Genomic DNA, 20375 nt, shown 5'->3' with positions numbered 1-20375 from the left:
GCTGTTGCATTCAATCTTTTGTGAGTTTTATTTTACTTTTTAAGTGTTGTAAAGAATATCTGGCCTCACATAGATGAGCAGTTGAGAAAAAAAAGTGTACTTTAATAACCTTTTTTTACCATTGTGGATACTTCAGAATAAACCAAACTTGATTAGTGTGAAGTTTCTTAGAAATGAATTGCATTGCAGAATCTAAAATGAATGTCATGCGCTCTGTGCGATGTCTCACTGGTCTGTCTTGCGCTTTGAGTGGGTCTTTTACCCCTGGTGTTAACCTTGCAACATCATGCACTAGTCATTTAAAAATATCAGCTCACTGATTTCTGTAACTCCTCCAACTATGAGCATATTTAATTGTAAAACATGAAGAAATAATTTGTTGATATGGCCGATATTTTCATAAGAAAAGTCTTGAAGCTTTGAGAAACAGCCAACTTCATGGTGGGAGATAACAATTTTTCCAAAATTTGATTTTCACTCGTAAACTCGAATATTATCATTGGCAATGATGCCAATCATTTTATTTAAAGAGACACATTCATTTAGTTTGTTCCTGAGGAAATGTATGCTACACAACCAAGTCTGAATACATATAGTTTATCTCTTAGTCATTGTTTCTAAGTAAAAATCATGTCCTATGGAAAAAAGCATAGTTCACCTTGCAATTCAAACACATACAGTTATTTTTGGAGGCAACCATTGTGCTTACATATGCATCAGAAGTGATTTATATGTATTTTTCATTTTGTCATCTAGAATAAGTATTCAAGCTCAACATTTGATAAAATTAATATTTTTATTGTTTCATCAAGAACATTTTAAAGTGAAATGGGCTTTTTTCTTCTTTCTTTAAGCATATGACAATAAAGAAACAAATATTTACTAGTATAAATGATTCCGCTACTCTGATTTGTACTAAGATGCCGACAGTTTCAGCCACCACTTTTTTTTTTTATATCATTAATGCCAAGTGTCCACACAATGAAAACAAGTAATCTGATATTATTCTGAAAATGGTGTAGACTCCATAAACCCCTTGGAGGGGTTCTGAGGAAATCTCTGTGTCCATAGGCACATTCTGAAAAGTGCAGTCCTAGTTGTGCCTGGCTGGCTCAGTTGGTAGAGCATGTGACTCTTGATCTCAGGATCATGAGTTCAAGCCCCATGTTGGGCATGGAGCCTACTTAAAAAAAAAAAAAAATGCAGTCCCAGAATGGAATGACAATCAGTTATTCTTCCCATGTTGAAAATGTAACATGTTTATGCCACCATTCATTAGGTATTCAATTAAACATAGCCAAACTCAATCACTAGTTGATATAGAATTTAAATGCTATTGCTAAGAGAATCCAAATTGTAGCATTAGCTGAGTGGAAAGGGTTTAGCAACAAGCAGGAGGGTCTACACATTGTGGTCTGGAAAGCTTGTGACTGCGAAGCAGAGCCAAGCCATTTTGCTTAACTATTGTTTGCTTAATCTCCAGACTCAGACAATGCAATGACCAAGGCTGGAGTCTTAAGCAAAATGATAGAAAACATTTAAAAATGGTGGTGTGTATAGCTCCTTCTTGATCCATTTGGTGAAGTCTGACAAGAGAAAGATAAACATTATTTATTTTCCAAACTCAGACTCTTTCACAGTGAAAGGGGGAACTATTAATAAATTTGTCTGGACAAGGAGTATAAACTGGGATAAATTCATTCCATGATGCTGTGCGGAATGAATGAAAAGGAATATCACAGTGCTAAGGGACACGCTGCATGTGTGTGGCTTGTGTTCTAAACTCATCGAGAGTCTTATTATTTATAGCATTGCAGGGTTGGAAAAAAATTGCTTTTCTTTAGAAACTTCAAGCAATTGTAAAGGGTCACTGTAAAATGGCAACCATAGCAGAAGTTAAGAATGTGACCCCAAATCTTTTTCAAAAATCCCACCATTCTTTAACTATTCCTCCTACATTCTGGGAGGAAAAGCACTGAGTCAGTGTGTTTCCTACCTGAGCCTATTGTTTCAAGTGACCTTAAGCCATTAAAATAAGAGAAGAATGGACCAAACAGGGAGGTTCGTGACTAAGAGACAAAAATTACCATGTTTGAAATGCATATTGTGACATCTTTGGCTGGGGTAATTTGCACATAAAATAGACAAACACACTGGCAGTCCACTAAGATTTTGAGGAATAGGCATTTCCAAATAAAAGTCAAACTCAGGTCTATCTGGCAGAAGCTTGTGCTAAAGTGCATCTTCTCTGGAAGCTCATTAGCTGGAAAGGACTCAGATTCGGACTCTAGAGAAGTTCCCATGACACCCAGAGATCCTGGGGTTTGAGTTTTTTCAGTAAGTTTGAGGTGAGTCTGGGTTGTGTTTTGGGCTGAGTAGAGGGTGCCATCATCCTTAATCTATTGATAGTTTATTTTTCTGTCACATGCAGCCCAAATCAGTTAGCCTCCTAGTTGAGTTGACATTGTAATTTGGCAAACGTAACCTTGACCCACCTACATCCATTTATATTCTGTTTTGTGTCAACCTGCTGGTTTATATGCTCAAATCTACACCTTGGTACCAGAGCTCCCTGAACAAGTCAATGTTTGTTCCTTTATCTTCTTAAAAATTGCTTAAGTTGCTCCTCAAAATAACTGTCTCTTTTTTGATTAAGAAAACCGGGAATTTATGTACATATGTCAAATTTTGCAGAAAATTTTGACATTACCTTGGCAGGACCCCTAATTTAACACTATGTGGTTGAATAAATGAATGAATGTTTGCATGCTCAATGAACTGACTATATTTAGTTTTTTTCCTTCAGATTTTAGCCTTTTAGAATTCTTTTTCCTTTCTCTGTCCCTCCCCCACCCTCTCTCTTTTTCTCTTTCTCCTTCTCCTCAATCCTCCTTCTCCTTTCCCCTCCCTTTCTTCTTCTGCTCACTTTCCCTAGGATCTAGCTAGGAGGATCTCAGAAAGGGTCATGACTTTGGTGTCCAGTCTAAGAACTTTTTGTCTTATTCTACATCATGAGAATTTTCTCCTGAGTTTTTCTAAAAGTTTAGTTTCATGTTTCAAGTTTGACTCAAGGAACTATGTTTTATTAATTGTTGTACAGGTTTTAATCTTTGGGTTGCCTGGTAAGTGTAGATGTCCAGTCCGCCTTGGGCCTCCGCTGCATGAGTGAAGGGGGGGCACAGCTTTTTCAGTGGTGTTTGGCTAAAGTAGAGGGGCTACTGGGGAAATGTCTTCTGCCTTGCAAGGCTGCCCCATCCTGGTCCTTTAGCTAGATAAACTAGGCATCTTCCTTCCTCCTTCTCTCCCTCCCTCTCTCCTTCTTTCCTTCCTTCCTTTTTTCTTTCCTTCCTTCCTTCCTTCCTTCCTTCCTTCCTTCCTTCCTTCCTTCCTTCCTTCCTTCCTTCCTTCCTCCCTTCCTTCCTTCCTTCCTTCCTCCTTTCCTTCCATCCTTCTTTCCTTATCTGGGTTCCAGGTTGCTACCTTCTTGTGCTCCAAGTCTGGGATATGCAAGGTAAAAAGCAAGCTCAGGGAACTCTTTACTATTTCATTCTTTTGGTCTCGATTTCCATAAGCTACTATGTTTCCTTTTCCCCACCTTTCAGAGTTTCCAGTGTTTGTTTTACATATAATATTCAAGGTTTTTAGTTGTACTCAGCAAGGGGACTAGAGGACAGTGTATCTCCTCCAACTTCCAAGAAAGAGAAGTCTTGTCCACAGATTTTTATTGATATATTCAAAATGTATTCTTGAAGTCCTTTTTAAAAAATTCAAGGAAATACAAACTTTCTTGTATTTAAAGGGTATAGTAAAATGTACACCAAGGTGCCTGGGGGGAGCAGTCGGTTAAGCGTCTGACTCTTGGTTTCAGCTCAGGTCAAGATGTCAAGGTTATGGGATCGAGCCCTGCGTTGGGCTCAGCACTCAGCATGTAGTCTGCTTGGGACTCTCTCTCCCTCTCCCTCTGCCCCTCCTGCTCATCATGCTCTCTCTCTCTCTCTCAAATAAATCAATAAATCTTTAAAAAATAATAAGGTAAGATAAAATAAAATGTACACCATTTAATACTGGTTTGAAAAAAAAAGATTATGGCCTTGATTTGTTGTGAGTGTTGGAGAATAAGATCATGTTTCTCTAATTTTCATTTACCTGATTGCACAATTTTAGGATAAGATGGGCAGTGGCAAGACTTGGAAGAACATACCCATTACAAGATACCAAGGTTTTTATTTTTCCTTCTCTAATTTAACATTTCTCTTTCCTTCCATGGTCTTCCTCTGTACCTTACCACAGCCCCACAACCTCTGAGTATTTCCTCTGGATGTGAGTCACACATTTCATTCTGTGTCAGTGAATGCACATAACATTTTTTCATGCTTAGTGACAAGAATATTTTTAAGCTTTTCTTTTGTGTGTAACCCTGCTCTATCTGGTTCTATGTGATTCAAAGGAGCTAATCATACATACCCCACAGACAGAAAGAGAGAGGTGCGCACAAATCTTAAATGTAAAGATGATACATTTTCCAAAGTAAATGCGCCTGTGTAACCACCTACCCACCAGATAAAGAAACAGGATATTTAGGATATTAGCAGCAGTTCAGAAATATCTCTATCAATATTCTGCCAGTCTCCCATCACTTTCTGAAAGCTAACTATTACCTTAACTTTTAACATCATAGACATAGATCAGTTTTGTCTGATATAGCATATATGTATATATTATATATATAATATATATTTTATAAATAATATATATTATATATTATATATAATATATAATAATGAATATATTAATGAATGAATATATAATAATGAATATATTAATTTTCCACTGTATTAACATTTATTTATCCATTCTACTGTTCACAGGCATTGCATTGCGTTCAGTGTTTAACATATGAGATAGAAGCCAGATTCTATCTTTCTTTGTACAAATATTAATTGATTCAGAATCCTTCATCGGATGAGAATCTTTCCCTGTTTGTGTACATTTTAACTTTGTAAATACCAAATGCTGCATAAGGGTCAATCTGTTTCTCAGCTCTCCTTTCTTTCCCATTAATCTAGATATCTGCTCTAATGCCAATAACAAGTTGTCTGAATCACTGAGGCTATATACACCTGATATCTGCTAGTATATGACAAATGGTTTTATTCTTCTAAATCGTGTTTACTTGCTTGGCCCTCTGAGTTCCTAGCTGAGAGTTTGAATGGAACTTCATGACTTGACAGACCAGATTAGAGAGAACCAAGTCTTTCAAATACCTTTTAATTCATGAAAGAAACATATCTCTCCATTTTTGTAGGTTTTATTTAAATTTACTTATTTATTTATTTATTATTTGTTAAATTTATTTATTTCAATAAAAAATTCTTCTGTATTTTCGTCCTTTTTTCCCCTCTCTGTATCTTAGTCTTATATATTCTACTGACCTGTTTTTTTGCTTCAGTAATCCTCTCCTCAATCATATTAATCTCTGTTAATATTATGTATTGAGTTCTTAACTTCAATTATTTAATTTTATCTCCTAGAATTTCAATATAATTCTATCTTTACCGATGCTTATTTTCTGTTGACGGTGTCCATCAAATCATCCATTCTAATGAACATAATATCACATTTATTTTACTTTCTGTGTCTTGCAATTTTAATACATAGATCTCCTGAGAACTTTTCTAATGTCTGTTTTTAAATTACAGCTTAAATCATTTTATTTTTGTCTCTGGTATGCATGCTGATTTTTAACTGAATGCCATGAAATATTTTAGAAATTATTTAAGGTTCTGGATAGTCTTATATTCCCACATTTAGAATTTATTTTCCCTTTTCTGAAATAGGATAGGAGCAAATTACCTAAATCCAATCTAAGATTGATCTGATTTGAAAATGGGGATCAATCTTTATTAAAGCTTGTTCATTTCATCCCTTCCTCTCATATGTAGCCCGTTGGAAGGCTGTGTATCTGTTAGGGACTCTCTTCCTGGTAGAGCCTGTCATTCAACATGTTATCTTCCCAAATGTTAGAATATTGGATTATCTTAGCTTTTCAGCTTTTTACCTAAATTCTACTCTACTTCTCAATATAGCCAGTGCTAATGAATTAGTAAATTCCCTGTGTGGAAAATTAGCATGCATATTGGATTATCTTTCCATATTTCCTATATCTATTTTTAGGACTTTCCCCCTTCAAGTCCTGCAAACTTGGTGGCTCTGTGTTGGCTTCAAAGATATATGCTTTTTAAATTTTTGTATCTGGTTCATCAAATTGTTCTCCTTGGGAATATTAATCTGATACAATCTAGTTCTCCATCACCAGAAGCAGAAGTCTTCACATCTCTCTCAGTTTAACCTTTGTTATAACTGTCCTAGAGCCATCTTCGGTCTTGGTGGAGTTTTAAAATCCCAAGTTTGCAAAGAGAGACATTTCTTCCAGTCTGCCACCAATTCTGACATATAATGTCCAATGATCATCAATGCCACTATTTTTCAGATGGTTTAAAAAAAAAAAAAAGTTCTGTAGTGTGTCTCTTCCTCCAAAAATGGACAAAGGAAATACCCTTCTATTAATATTTGGAATTGATGTGAGTCATAGCTACCATGTTTTGGGATTAGTATTAATGCCTTATGCACTTGTGCTATTTCATATACCTTCCTGAAGAATTTTAATTAAAAAAAAATTCCTCTTCCCAACATAATTGTCAGTATTTTCCATTGCATTGCAGTCTTCTGTTTATGAAGTGATAGTGTCTTGGTGATAATTGTTTTCTGCTGAGCTACTGTTTTCCTTAATAAACTGGTATGAAAATTAGTCACGGGAACCCTCACTACCACTTGTAGTCAACTGCAGACCCAGCAGGAAGAGCCGAACTTGACCTTACATGGACTTGACCTTGAACACAGACACCACTCTACTATCCCAGCTGACAGAATCATGCTTTCCTTATCTCCTCCCCCCTCCCCCCATAAACTGCTCAGCCAAGGAGAAGCCACTCTAGTCAGAACTCCCAGTTTACTCCAAGGACTTTTAGTTTATAACACCCTCCAACTTCCTCCTTTTCTCCCTAAAAACAAGTACCTCCCCTTTGTTCTCTGGGCTTGTCTGTAGTTTTGCCACAGTTTGTTTGTCCCAGATTGCAATTTTCTTTTACTCCCAAATAAACCCATCTTTTGTGGTAAAATAACTGGCGGTTTTTATTTTTAAGTTGTGGAAACCATGAAATTGCAGCATGGCATATTCCCCTCTCTGAAGGGCCCAGTAGTGAGGTCAGAACAAAATTTGTTGACAATCAGTAGAACGTTTATAGGAAACTCTAAAAACATTTGCTGGACTAGACTATTTCTGGCTTCATTTTTCTACTATTATTTTTGTCCTAATTTCTTTGGGTACCTTTACCATTTCTGTTGAATAGTGTAGGAAATCATTTTTTTAGTCAATCCTGTCTGTTTGGTTCTTTTTTTTTTTTTCCAGGTAGCCACTTTAAAACCTTTAAAAATGTTGATAAAGCAATGTGGAAGTGATGAACTAATTAAAAAGAAATTTGTAAAAAAAACCTCCTACAACTGAATTGTAAATGCTCAAAGAATGAAGTATTGTCTTATATATTTTGAATGAAGCTAGGCAGGAAGCAAGTACTTTAAACAAAACATGTGCTGAATACCAAATTCTCTCTTACACTTTTATATATTATTTTTTGTAAGTATATCTGGGATTTTCACACATTAGGTATTTGATAAATGTTAAATGAATTAATCACTATTTAGGAAGTAATAATATATAAATTAAGTGAAAGGGAAGAGAAATTAAATACACCAAACTCACTGTTACTTTGGGACACAGAGACAAAAACATATTTAATACACAATAAATTAACATAATTTTCTTCTAATTGATGTGAATTAATTAGCTTTTCAGTACTGATACATGTAGAAATCTGAAGGGCTGAAAGTGTTTGCCCTGTTCTTAAGCAAGCAGACTCTTTTTCCCTCCAGAAGGCAAATTGTTCCTGAGGACTCTGAAAGCCTCCCTTGCTCTCAAAGCATCAGTTTTGAGCAAGTAGACAGCTCTCACACATACCTGGATTTTAGTGCTTGAAAATATCATTTCTGAGCCCTCGAACAGTTATTTCACGTCTCTGAGCTTCAGTTTCTTCAGTGACAAATTCACGAATAAACTCATCATTGTATTTTTTTCAGAAGCTAAAGGGGTCAGTGAGCAATGAGCATGCAAGAGGAGGGCAGGACTGAGGTAAGGTTCCTGGCATTTGGTTTTTGGTATTGTGCAGCTTTCCACAGTTGGTGAACCACCTCAAGCAGCAGATCCCTGGCTCCTGCCCCAAAGGAGGGGAGCGCTGACTTGGGTGTCGCCAGCCAAAGGGTTAGCAACTCTTGTCAGAAACAGAGAGGGAAGAGGAGTTTCTAAAGGGAAAAGGAGGGGTCTTAGGACAAGGCTTTCGATCAACTGGTTGTTTGATGCAGAAAACCATGGTAACCAGTCATGCCTCTCCTATTTTATTTATTTTTTACTTTATTTTTTGAGATGGAATGTATAGATTTTATACTATTTGTTGATTTCAACAATTGAATGAATCCATGTACCACTTCCCAAAATATGATAATGTAATGAAAGTTCCCTCAATACCCTTTCCAGTCAATTAACTCTATCTCCTCAATTAAGTATTTTCTGACTTCTGGCACTGAAGGTTGGTTTTCTATGCACTTGAAATTCACATGAATGACATCATATGTTAACTTATTTTTGTGCCTGCTTCATTTATTCAACATAATGTTTTGTACATCCATGCATATTGTTTCATGTCAGTAGCCCATTCCTTTTCAGTGATGATTGGTATTCCACTCCATGAATATGACATAGTTTATTTATTCATTTCTGTGTTTGTTTGACAACTTATTTTACTGACTACTGGCCATATTAAATCATGCTTCTACGAATATTCGTGCACAAGTCTTTTTGTGGACGTGCGTTTTCATTTATCTGTAATAAATATTTTAAACTCTACCCAAGTCCATGCACAAAAGTCAGTTCAAAATGCATCATAAATTAAACTTTAAACATAGAACTAAAAAGTTTCTAAATGAAAATATTGAAGATTATCTTGATAAGCTTGAGGCAGACAACACCATCTTAGAACATTAAAAAAAATCTCTAGCATTCAAATGTATACCCAGAGGGTATTATGCTATGTGAATTAAGTCAGACAGAGAAAGAAAATACCATATGCCTTCACTTATATGTGGAATCTAAAAAACAAAACAAACACTCTCTTAAATACAGAGAACAAACTGGAGTTTGCCAGAAGGGAGGTAGATGGGGGGATGGGTGAAATAAAAAAGAACAGAGAATATATTAAATTGGCCTTCATTATAATAAACCTTTCTGTTTATCAAAAATTCCTATTAAGAACATTAATAGGACAACACAAACTGAAGGATTATGTATATAGTACATGTGAAGTACTTCTGTAATTTAACCATAAAAAAACTAATACAAATTGGGCTGAAGTTTGAATATATGCTATGCAAAGAAGATAAATAAGTGGCCAAGAAATGCATGAAAAGTTGCTGAACATCATTAGTCCTCAGAGAAATGCCAATTGATACTATAATGAGATGTCTTTTGCCATCCACTAGAAGGACTGAAATCAAAAAGTCTATGAACACCAGATGTTGGCGAGGATATGGAACTGACAGAAATGTCTACAAACACCTTGGAAAATTGCTTGGCAGCTTCTTAAAAAGCCCACCGTATATCTACTCTATGATCCTGCCATACTCAAGCACATTTATTGAACATTTCCTAAATGTGAGACAATGAACAAATCAAATTTCATGGGTATTATTCAATTTTATCTTCCCAATGATACTTTGAGGAGGGACTAGTTGTATTCCTATTTTGTAGATTTTTAATCTAATTACATGGACAAGATCAAAATGTTGATAATGGTCATAGTGGGGATGGCTCTCTCAGTGAAGGGTCATGGTCTCATTATTGGTGACTAAGCAATTGAAAGATTTATAGCTTTTCATGGAGAAGACAAACATGCAGAGGTTTGGTGAGATAAAGTTGGCCTGGGACCCCAGTTCTGAATCTCTTCTACTAAACAAGCTGTTTGACCCCTCAGAATCTCAGTGTCACACCTGGAAGGTGGGCAGAAATGGTGGGTTATGAAGAGTAAATGGACAGCATGTGTAAGGGGATGAACAGAGAACTTGCACTTAGGGATTAGGAAATGCACATTCCTTTCCTTTTTCCCTTTTCCTTAAACATATTCTAGTATTTGGACATTTTCATTTTGAAACATTAGACTCAATGCCTCCAGTTTTGAAAAATGTAAGTTTTCAGTATATCACTGCAAAACTAGTATTGGTTTTTCTTAAGAAGTACTAGTTTGAGAAAATGCTGGGGCTTATTCATATGTGGGGACCCTAAGGCTTACAGAACCTTTGACTCTATGTTCTAGATTCTGTGCTTTTCAATGTGCCAGCAGATTAAGCTAGAAAGGCTTGTAATTGCCATGTTATTATAATAAAGTAGATTTCAGCCATAAATACTTCTATAGTGAAAAGAGAAAAAAACCTTCAGGCTAAAGACGGTCTTCAGTGAGATGCAATCATCAGGGACCTCTTATTCATCATTTATATTCTCTGCTCTTCTAACCAGAAGGCAATAAAATGAGGAGTTCATTTTCTTACGCAGTGTTCAGCAGAGATTGCCTCCTATCACTTCCATCTCTTCAGTATCTTTCATGTATCCCCTCTTTTACATCTCTAATGCATGGGCCCAGTGATCACCAAAGACAGGTTTACTGTCACACTGTTAATTTGAGAAGGGAACTGGGACATCCATTTGAGCAAGGGTTTGAATTGAAACAGAGGAAGCAGAAGGTAAATACCATGCACTTAACTACCCCTCCCTTACTCTATTCTTGGCATTGCACTAAGCATTTGCAGTCCTTTCTTTTTTTTTTTTTTAAAGATTTTATTTATTTATTTGAGAGAGAATGAGATAGAGAGAGAGAGCATGAGAGGGGGGAGGGTCAGAGGGAGAAGCAGACTCCCTGCCGAGCAGGGAGCCCGATGCGGGACTCGATCCCGGGACTCCAGGATCACGACCTGAGCCGAAGGCAGTCGCTTAACCACTGAGCCACCCAGGCGCCCTGCAGTCCTTTCTTATTTAATCACCACTATGTGCTTAAGAGATTGGCACTGTTATGTCTCCTTTATAGATAAAGACATTGAGCAGAATCATGCAGATAGTCACTGATAAGCCAAGATTTCAACCTTACATCTCACTGCAAAGCATTTACAATTTGTCCTCCAAATAAAATTGGTCTGGTGATAGTGATTTAGTGGTGTTGGTGGTGAAGGGCTGATGGGGGTGTTACGTTGATGGTTATTACATTGGTGGTAAGATGATGTGAGTGAGCAGTCCATCCGGAGTAGGGTTATGCTGTAGGAGAGAATAGTTATCATGCTTTCGGTGAATAAATAGTTTCCAGCACTTGCCAACTATGGTTACCACGTTAATTAAGGTATTTCTCTTATCTTAAATTAGTTTATGGCCTGCTGGGGAGAACATATTTAGGGAAATAGATACATTTAAATTCTTAGTGTTCAATGCTATGTAAGTATCTCAATTCGGTGAATATTCTGTATGACTTTCAGGGGCTGTGCATGGTGCTGGAGCCTGAGGAAGGAGAAAAGAGGTCTTCACGGTACAGTGGGAAAGAAGAGTGGAGGGATAAGGCAGCATGTACTGGAAAAGGGAGAGCTACTAACCCTGTGTTGTGAGCTAAGTTGTCCTGGGAGGAGTCCATACAGGAGGCAACAGGTAAAAACAGCCTGAAAAAGTGTACATGTACTCCAGCTCAAAGAAATGACAAGTAAAAAGCTAAGGAAACATGAAATAGTGACATGTTTCAGTGATGTCTAACAAATCAGTACATCAGCCCCGGGTATACGGGAAGAGTAGAAGATATTAGTCTTGAAGTCTAACCAGAATCCATGCCACGGGACCTCTTCCGCCGTGTCCTGAGGTCAAATGTAACCTGGGGACAATAAGGAGTCATTGCAGGATTTTTGAGAACAAGATGGACATAGAATGGTTTGCCATGTCACTAAGGACAAGCCTGGTCTTACACCTTTCTTGCATACTGGCATAGGAGAGGCCAGCTACTGTTGCCAGGGTCCTCCATGCCCATCAGGCCTGGCAGAAAACATGCACAGTGACTCACTCATTCATTCAGCAAACGCATGATGTGTTTAGTATGAGGGAAATTAGTGTGTGTTTAACTTTTTGGAGTTCATGCTCCAAGGCAGGGAGACAAATGTAAGCCTAACATAATTTACTTCTTTAAAAAGCCCAGAAATTGTCCCCATGACTATGCCTTTGCTTCAACTTATCTCTTCATCTAGAATTTTAAAAATATAATCTACTGTGTGAAAACATCTGAGAATATGGATTTTGACGTGAAACAGGTCTCATGTGAATGCTTGGCCCAAAATGGCTTGATTGATGTTTGGCCTAGAGCTTTAACACAACCTCTCTCAGCCTTGGTTTCCTCGTTTGCAAAATACAGATTAAAACAGTACATAATGTGAGGGCGTAAAAAATCATGCATTTAAAATATTGCATGTCAGTCACATAGTAAACACTCATCATGCTAGCCATTGTCATTACTTCTAATCGTTACTGGCTGGGCTGTGGATGCATTCTTCCAATTGTTCTTATCCCCAGTATATTTTTTGACATTTGAAATCTCCAGACCTTCCAAAACAGCTACAATAACAATTGCCCCTGCTCTCAATACACACAGCTACCTTAGCTTTTAAATCAAAACCTCAGTCTTTTTCATTATTCTGCATTGTCTGCCCTGTTGAAAAAAAATGAACAAACTAGTATTGTGTAAGTCCGTGCCAGCTTTCTTAAACCCACCATTTTGTTCAAGCTCTGCTTTCTGCTTGAAATCTTCCCCATGTTCTGTTTCTTGAAATCCTACCCTACAACTTCCATGTCCTTCTCTCTCCAACCGAAGGTACCCCTCTTCTGAACTATCTCAGTATCAAATATATTCATGCTCCCCTATTGACATTTGTTATATATAGTCTTGGATCATTGCTTTCATGAGTTCATATCATCTGAATTAATAAAATCATAATGCATACTGTTTTTGAGTACAATATGCCACATGTTTTGCAAAGTCCCCAACCCGCAGTATCTCTCATATTTACAACACCTCCTTGAGATAAGTATTATGGGCTTCTTTTACTTAAGATGACCATGAGGTGCAGAGATTTTAAGTAATATTCTAAGATCATGCAGTAAGTGGAAAAAGGTTTCAAGCCAAAGTCTGACTTCAAAGCTCATTCTATTGTACCAACTTCTTTCAAATTTACCTTCTCCTCCTGCTAGATTATAAATTCTTTGAAATCAGGAAAGTGTCTTATTCAGCTCTGCATATCCCCCAAGCCCTAGCCTTGAGTCTATTTTTTAACAGAGAACTAGCTGCTGCGCTATGCATTTTTACATGTTATTTCAAACACTGCTGGCAGTAACTCTGAGACAGGTGGTATTATCATTGCTACTTGAACTCAAATACGGAAATGGAGACAAAGAGGGGCTGAGTGATTAGTTAATCTCTTCCAAACGGCAGGGGCCAGATTTGAAGAGAAATAGAAAGCCGTGAGCACCAGCTATGTGCTGGGCATGAGCTCAGGCATGGTGGGCACTGAGAAGCAATCACAGTCCTTGGCAGAGAGGCACTCTGCGTCTAGGAACATAGAAGGTGTGTGAGGAAGGCTATAAAAAATGGTTTTAAAGGCAAAGAGAAGTGTTTGAGCTCCGACCAGCAAACTCTCCTGTCTTAGTGATGATATTTGGCCCATACATCCTGACAGCTCCACTCAGTTTTATCCAGTCTTCTTCTGGAGTTTGAAATGTACAAGATTACATAGGGGATGTTATGGGAAATGTCTATTTTTACATTTAATTTTCACTTACTGAGCTGAGAAATTTTAGGAGACCTAACTGCCTTACGGAAAATCCTCCCTGAGTAGTTCTGGGCCTTTTATTCTTAGGAACCATCTGGTGAGAAGCCTGGGTTCTTGGCTGGTAACTTTAAATTTATCCTGTGTTCTTTTCTTTATATCTTCTTTCTTCCTTTCCTTCTTTTCCTTTTTTATGGTTCCAGTAAAACTTCTTCCTTTCCTCACTTCCTCCATCAATCTAGCAATGGCTTTTCCCTCTTCATTGGTGGACATGTTTGCATTTACGAATGTTACCAGGGAAGCAGTTAGTATTAGAAGAATGCTCTATTGAGAAAACCTATGGACCTTGGAGCCTTTGATTCAAAGAGACTATGATTCAAATATCAATTCCACCACCTTTCAGAAAATTAGCCTTGAGTAAGCTCTATAACATGCTCTAACATAATCTATTAACCTATAAAATGGGGATACTAAGATTTATATTTACAGCATCTTATAAAGGGTGAAGATACTATCGTGGAGAACTTATCATGGTGTCAGGCATATGGGACTATCAGTAAATGGGAGATGTTCTTAGCCTTATTATTTAGCTGCCATCACCATGCAATTTATAAAATCCATGGAAGTACTAGATGATTCCATGTATTTCTGGACGAGAAATACAAATGCAAAGCCACTGCTATTGAGGCTGTGAGTGAAACACCATCCTCATACAGGATGTCTGTCTTTCTGGCCTGCAGGGTTTGTCTCTCAAGGTTCTCCTGGGATAATGAGACAGGAATTCGGTGAATCGATATTTCTGGGTCTTGGACTATAACTGCTGCCCAAACACGTCTCTTCCTTTATGATTTATTAGTGCTTATCAGATGACCACAGAATAATCTTTCTGAATAACTCCTTGCATACATTCTCTAGTCTAAATACAATGTAAGGTTTAAGTTGTTTTGTTTAATTTCACTAAAATTTACAGTATCTTTAGTTAATCTGCTCTCTTGGTTGTAGGTATTTGGGAAGTAGAAAAGCTGAATGCCAGCACTTTGCTGAGCTCCTACAGAACTCTTGGTCCTTTCCTTGGCCCCCTGGAAGACATTTTTCCTTCTCCAGGATCTGCCAATGTCTCTCCACCAGGTAACACAAACCTTGATTTATTCCCTTCTTACATCTTGCAAGTTCTTCCCCTTCGACTTTGGAGGATGTCCTATGGAGTTTTTCACTGTTTAAACTTTTCCTGATTTTATGGTGACGAACTTATTTCTCTCGGCCAGTGACACAGAAGCAAACTTTCTCCTAAAAATATGAAGGGAAACTCAATTTCCCACCATTAAAATTATCATTTTTCAGTAGAAGTAATTAATTTAATCTAATGGATTTTCATGCAGTCTACATGGAGGATCCATATCTTTCCTATTAAATTGACTGGCCTTATTCCTCACAGAATTCTCACCCTGACTACTGGCATGTTGCTTCCTGCTCTCAGTCATTTGGTGTTAATTGTGCTCTGTCCAAACAGTCTGTTTCTGAATCTCACATAACTTATCAGCCACTGAGAGCAGTGGTGACAGTTTTAGCTCATCGTGCTACAGCTACATAATTTAATAACACAATATTTATTAAACGTCCACCATGTGATAAACTCTGTGCTGTCAGGAGAAATAAAGCACTGTATCAAACAACTGAACAACTCAAACGCTGGGTGGACACCACATGTCACGGGGCCTGGATTTTATAAAAGAAGAAGAAGAGGGACACTAGAGGTTTCAGTGAAGAAGTATTCAGTTCATCTAAGGAAGCCACAAAATCTTCACAGTCGGCTGATGAGGTGGAGCCTCAAAGACTAAATAGGAATTTTCTAGGTGGGAAAAGGAGTCAGGCTGAACAGTAGAACAAATTCAGCAAAGATAATCAAAGACAGAGAGGTGCAAATATTAAGGTATATTCCAGCAGCACTATTGATTACAGTGACTACAGAATAGGGCTGAGGGAAGAGATGGAAATACACAAGTAGGCCAGAGGCAAATATGAGGATTTGTTGAGTCGCATACTCGAGATTAGACCTTATTCTGTTGATCTGCTTACCAAAATATTTTAAGCTGGGGAGTGACCGGATTAGATTTGCCTTTAGAAAATCTCATTCTCATAGTATGGGAGGGATTGGAGGCAAGATGCCACATGGGAGATTCTCATGATTGCTCAGGCTGGAAATATAAGGGCTTAATTCAGGGAGGTGGTGAACGTTCACAACTAATGACAGAGACTCTGGAAGCAAATACATGGGTTTGAGTTATTGCTTGTCTCTTACAAAAAAATATACTCTAGCTGAGCTTCATCCTCTCTCTACACCTCACCTATAAGATGTGGATAATGGTCCTACTCACCTAAGAAAAATGCTGTGAAACCCAAATGATATAAATCATTCATCAAAGTGTCTCATGCACAGTAAATGTTCAATAAAATGATCATTGTTATCAATATTATAGCTGTGGAGGTATTTGAATTGATGGTAGGAAACAAGAGACAATGTGGTCATTTTGCTAACCACTTGCAGTACCAGCCAGATCCTGAACCTCTCCCATATTCAGCCTCTGTCTGCTCAGGACTCACTCTCTGGTCTATTCCTCCAATGATCTAGGCATCTTTATGCTCATGGCCATAGGTTCTTCAGATAAAGCCAATGTTAGCTCGAGCTGCTGCACACAAATTCCCACTTTTTCCTTTCCATTTTGAACTTGCTCATCACACTCTGGCCTCATTTATTCCCCTGTCTGCTTAGATTTGTAACCCAGTCAGGTCTCATTTAGTTAACGTTTGGACTTAATAATCTACCTTCAGACAGACTTTGACAGGAGAAGGGTGAGCAACCCCATTGCTTTGCCCTGCTAGAGACCCGGGTACAACACGGAGCCAGTACTTGCTGCCCTCAGAGCCTTCTCCTCTGGAGAGCGGGGAGAGATATACAAACTCTTAAATAGTCACTTTACATATCAAACACTTTTGTGTTTTACCATGACATGCTAATTTAATACTGCAAGTCCCCTGTCTTTCCCACTTCATTAAAATAATCACAATCATCACTCTTTCTTTTAGTATGACACTATTCATTTTGAAAATTGCTTTCACCTACATTAGTTATTCTAAGAGTCACAAATACCCCCTGAGATATAGGGCTGCAGGAAATTTGGAAAAGAGAGGGTCAAAAAGCCAGTTATAAACACCTACCCTAACATAGCAGGGATGATAATGAAAAATCCCTCAATTTTTTATTCATGTACATTTGTCCTGCTGATGTGTTTTTGTTTAACATTATGCAATGGAATTTGTTCTTGGTGATATATAAAACAACTCTAATTATGATTCTAGTTACAATAAAGCTGTAATTTCCCAACCAACCATATTCACTGCGCTAGTTTACTCAGATTATCAATCCATTATTACTTAACAAAGACTATTAAACATGTGATATTTTTCTTGGTTTATAAATCAGAAATTTAGATTTCAGAGAGATTGAGCAGCTTGCTCAAAATAACTTGATAGTTTTGTACTATAAAATAAATCACTTCCTCCCTATATTAATTTTCGTGTGCTCTTCATTTTTTGCTACTATATATAATACTGAAATAATCTTCATATATAGTTTTTCTTCCTTTTGTGTCAATAATACTATATTGCATTATATACACACACACACACACTTTTTAAGACTATTGGCATAGGGTGAAGACTAAAATGTTCCAAAGTAACCAGCAGTAATTTATACTTATACCAGCTATTAATTTCACAGAACAATGGTTAGATTAGGTTGAAACATGGTTCCTCATTATTGCTCCAACTTTCACTCCTTTGAGCACATTTTTTCCATATGCAACCAAGCATTTGTATTTTCCCTTGTCCGCATTAATCCTTTACCACTTGCCACTACTGTAGGTCTAATGTTTTTCTCAAGCATATGCAGAGAATTTGTAATTATATTTATAGCCTGATGGTTGCACATGGGCTTGTGTGCATATGTGTGCATGTATACATGAGAGAGAATCCCCTTCAGAGGATGCGTTTGCCTGCTCTGCACCCATCCCTCCTCTTCTGGTCACAGCACACCTGGTTTGCCTTTAGTAACCACGATCCTTCCACACTAAGCCCACGTGGTACAGACATCATCAGCAATAGGATCCTCCTAGCAATAGTAATGGTCTAACATCTGGGAACCAAATTCAAGATGGAAGCAACGGAAGACTTGCCCAGAAATTTTGCTGGAACATTTGGGAAAGAGGTCCTCTCCTTCCTCTGGAATACCTAAGCCAGTAAAACACAATCTTTGAATTCATAGTGCCATTTTTTGTTCCTCAAAGAAAGGTTTCCTGGGAATAAAGTCACCATGAGGAGAGTAAAATAAAAACAGAGAGGGAGAGACATCACTGGAGTTCTCCAATTCTGGTAAGACTGAAACAAATCTTAGATTTGATCTTTTCAGTCATGTGAGACCCTAATTTAAGTCACTTGACTTGCATTCTATCACTTGCTATCAAATGCTGTTTGTTAAATTTGAATCTGCCTGCCGGCTTCCCATTCAGGGCCTCACTGGTTCAGAGAGTACAACTTGTCTACACCACCCTTTTCACTGAGACCCAGCCACCTTCTATCACTCTTTCAATTTCCTCTGTCAAGGGTCTACACATTGGGTATAAAGCCCATCCTGGGTGTCCTCAGAAAAGAGCTCCCAGGTGATCCAACCCCTGCCCCCAGTGATTTCTTAAATTCCTTGTTTTAAATTCCCTTCCCTGGCACTCCTCCTTTTGAAATCTGAATCCTATGACTCTTCTCAGAAATTACCGTAAGTGGTATTTGAATGCCCACACCCTATGTTCTTTAAATACTCTCGTTGTGCATTATTGTCTACTCTTCCCTGACCCACAGCTGTATTCATGTTCTAAGTGTGGAATTCCATAGTGATGGTCAGGATAGAAGTGCACATTAACTCCCAAGCAAGTAGAAGATACTCAAAAGTATCTTATTGACTGAATGATTGTATAGATTAGTTTAACCCCTATTCTGGCATATTAAAGTCATCCTAAAGAAGAAAACAACCATTTATTTCTTACATTTGACGCATTAATATGATACTATTGGGGGAGATCATCAAGAAGATATAACCGTTGGTCAACAATTAACCTGGATCTGGGCAATTGGAGGCTTCTCACTCCCTCCCATTTCCTTGAATATGCATTCTAGCTTGCCTTCTCACTCCCAGAAGCTACCCCAAACATACAGCTTTGAGATAGTGATAAAGTATTGAGATCATCTGGATGATTCACATGACTGAACCCAGTTAAGGTCTCAATATAAACTTTGATGTGGAGGGCAGTTGCTGAGATCTCATTTTATGCCCAAGACAGAAGTAAGTTCCTTTCTCATTTATGAATTCCCTTGCTTATTAAACCTGCCACCTACCAATATAGAATGACCTACCTCTTTCTTTGGTCTCTCCCTGCCCTCCCTCTATGGAGACCAGTTTCAGATTATGCCTCTAAAGCTCCCTAGGTTGCAAACTAACAAATGCTATATTAGGTGAAGAATACCAGGTGTCTTTGGTGCTAAACTTTATTGATATGAATTTTATTAAAAAATATTATTCACTGCCTGTGTTCATGGCTTGCACAGCTAAAGCTATTGCTGAAATTTAAATTTCTTAAAAAGCAAGATACACATTACAAGGTCACAAGTGATCATGACAACCAGAAAACTGCAAACAAATAAATGATTCCATTCAATTATGGTCCCAAGCATAGAAAACGCAAACCACAAGAGGTTGAAGAGAATATATCCTCCCTTGGAATCATCCTTTGGATTAAACAGATGCTGGTTCTGGAATGGAATTTTCTTGCTGATCAAAACCTACTGGGAATTAAACATGGTCTAGAATTAATCTAATATTGTCTCAGCCTTAATCACATTGTCCTCTTTTGATGTCATTCTCTGGCTCTTTTAGGGAAGTTTAGCTGTACTCAGGCACATGTAATTCATTCTTAATCCTTTTTATCTGTAGACTTTCATATCTCAGATTTTGTTAATTGACAGCAGGATGTTTTTCTTTTCTAATATAAAATGAGAAAAAATGTTTTTCCCTATGTTTCCTTCATTAATGTTTCTAGTAAACACCTTAAAAAAAAGACAACTTTGTATCCACTCTTTTTTTTGCTATTTTATTTTTTATTTTTATTTATTTTTATTGTTATGTTAATCACCATACATTACATCATTAGTTTTAGATGTAGTGTTCCATGATTCATTGTTTGTGCATAACACCCAGTGCTCCATGCAGAACGTGCCCTCTTTAATACCCATCACCAGGCTAACCCATCCTCCCACCCCCCTCCCCT

At 37.6% G+C, this 20375-nt stretch overlaps 1 long non-coding RNA gene and 1 other non-coding gene across 2 annotated transcripts; both read left to right on the top strand.

Moving 5' to 3' along the window:
- Nucleotides 1–1101: 1101 nt before the first annotated feature.
- On the top strand, nt 1102–1174 carry TRNAK-CUU (transfer RNA lysine (anticodon CUU)). Its single transcript has one exon. It is a non-coding gene; the product is annotated as a tRNA-Lys (tRNA).
- A 1011-nt stretch (nt 1175–2185) lies between these two features.
- Nucleotides 2186–17559, top strand: LOC135363954 (uncharacterized). The gene is made up of 4 exons (XR_010410389.1): nt 2186–2348; nt 8194–8245; nt 11683–11848; nt 15007–17559. It is a non-coding gene; the product is annotated as an uncharacterized LOC135363954 (long non-coding RNA).
- The last annotated feature ends 2816 nt before the right edge of the window (nt 17560–20375 follow it).

This window comes from Mirounga angustirostris, unplaced genomic scaffold (assembly GCF_029215605.1).
Source record: "Mirounga angustirostris isolate CCGP_5_RB_7025 unplaced genomic scaffold, mMirAng1.0.hap1 SCAF_4, whole genome shotgun sequence".
Classification (NCBI taxonomy): domain Eukaryota; kingdom Metazoa; phylum Chordata; class Mammalia; order Carnivora; family Phocidae; genus Mirounga; species Mirounga angustirostris.
This window is presented reverse-complemented; position numbering and strand designations above follow the sequence as displayed.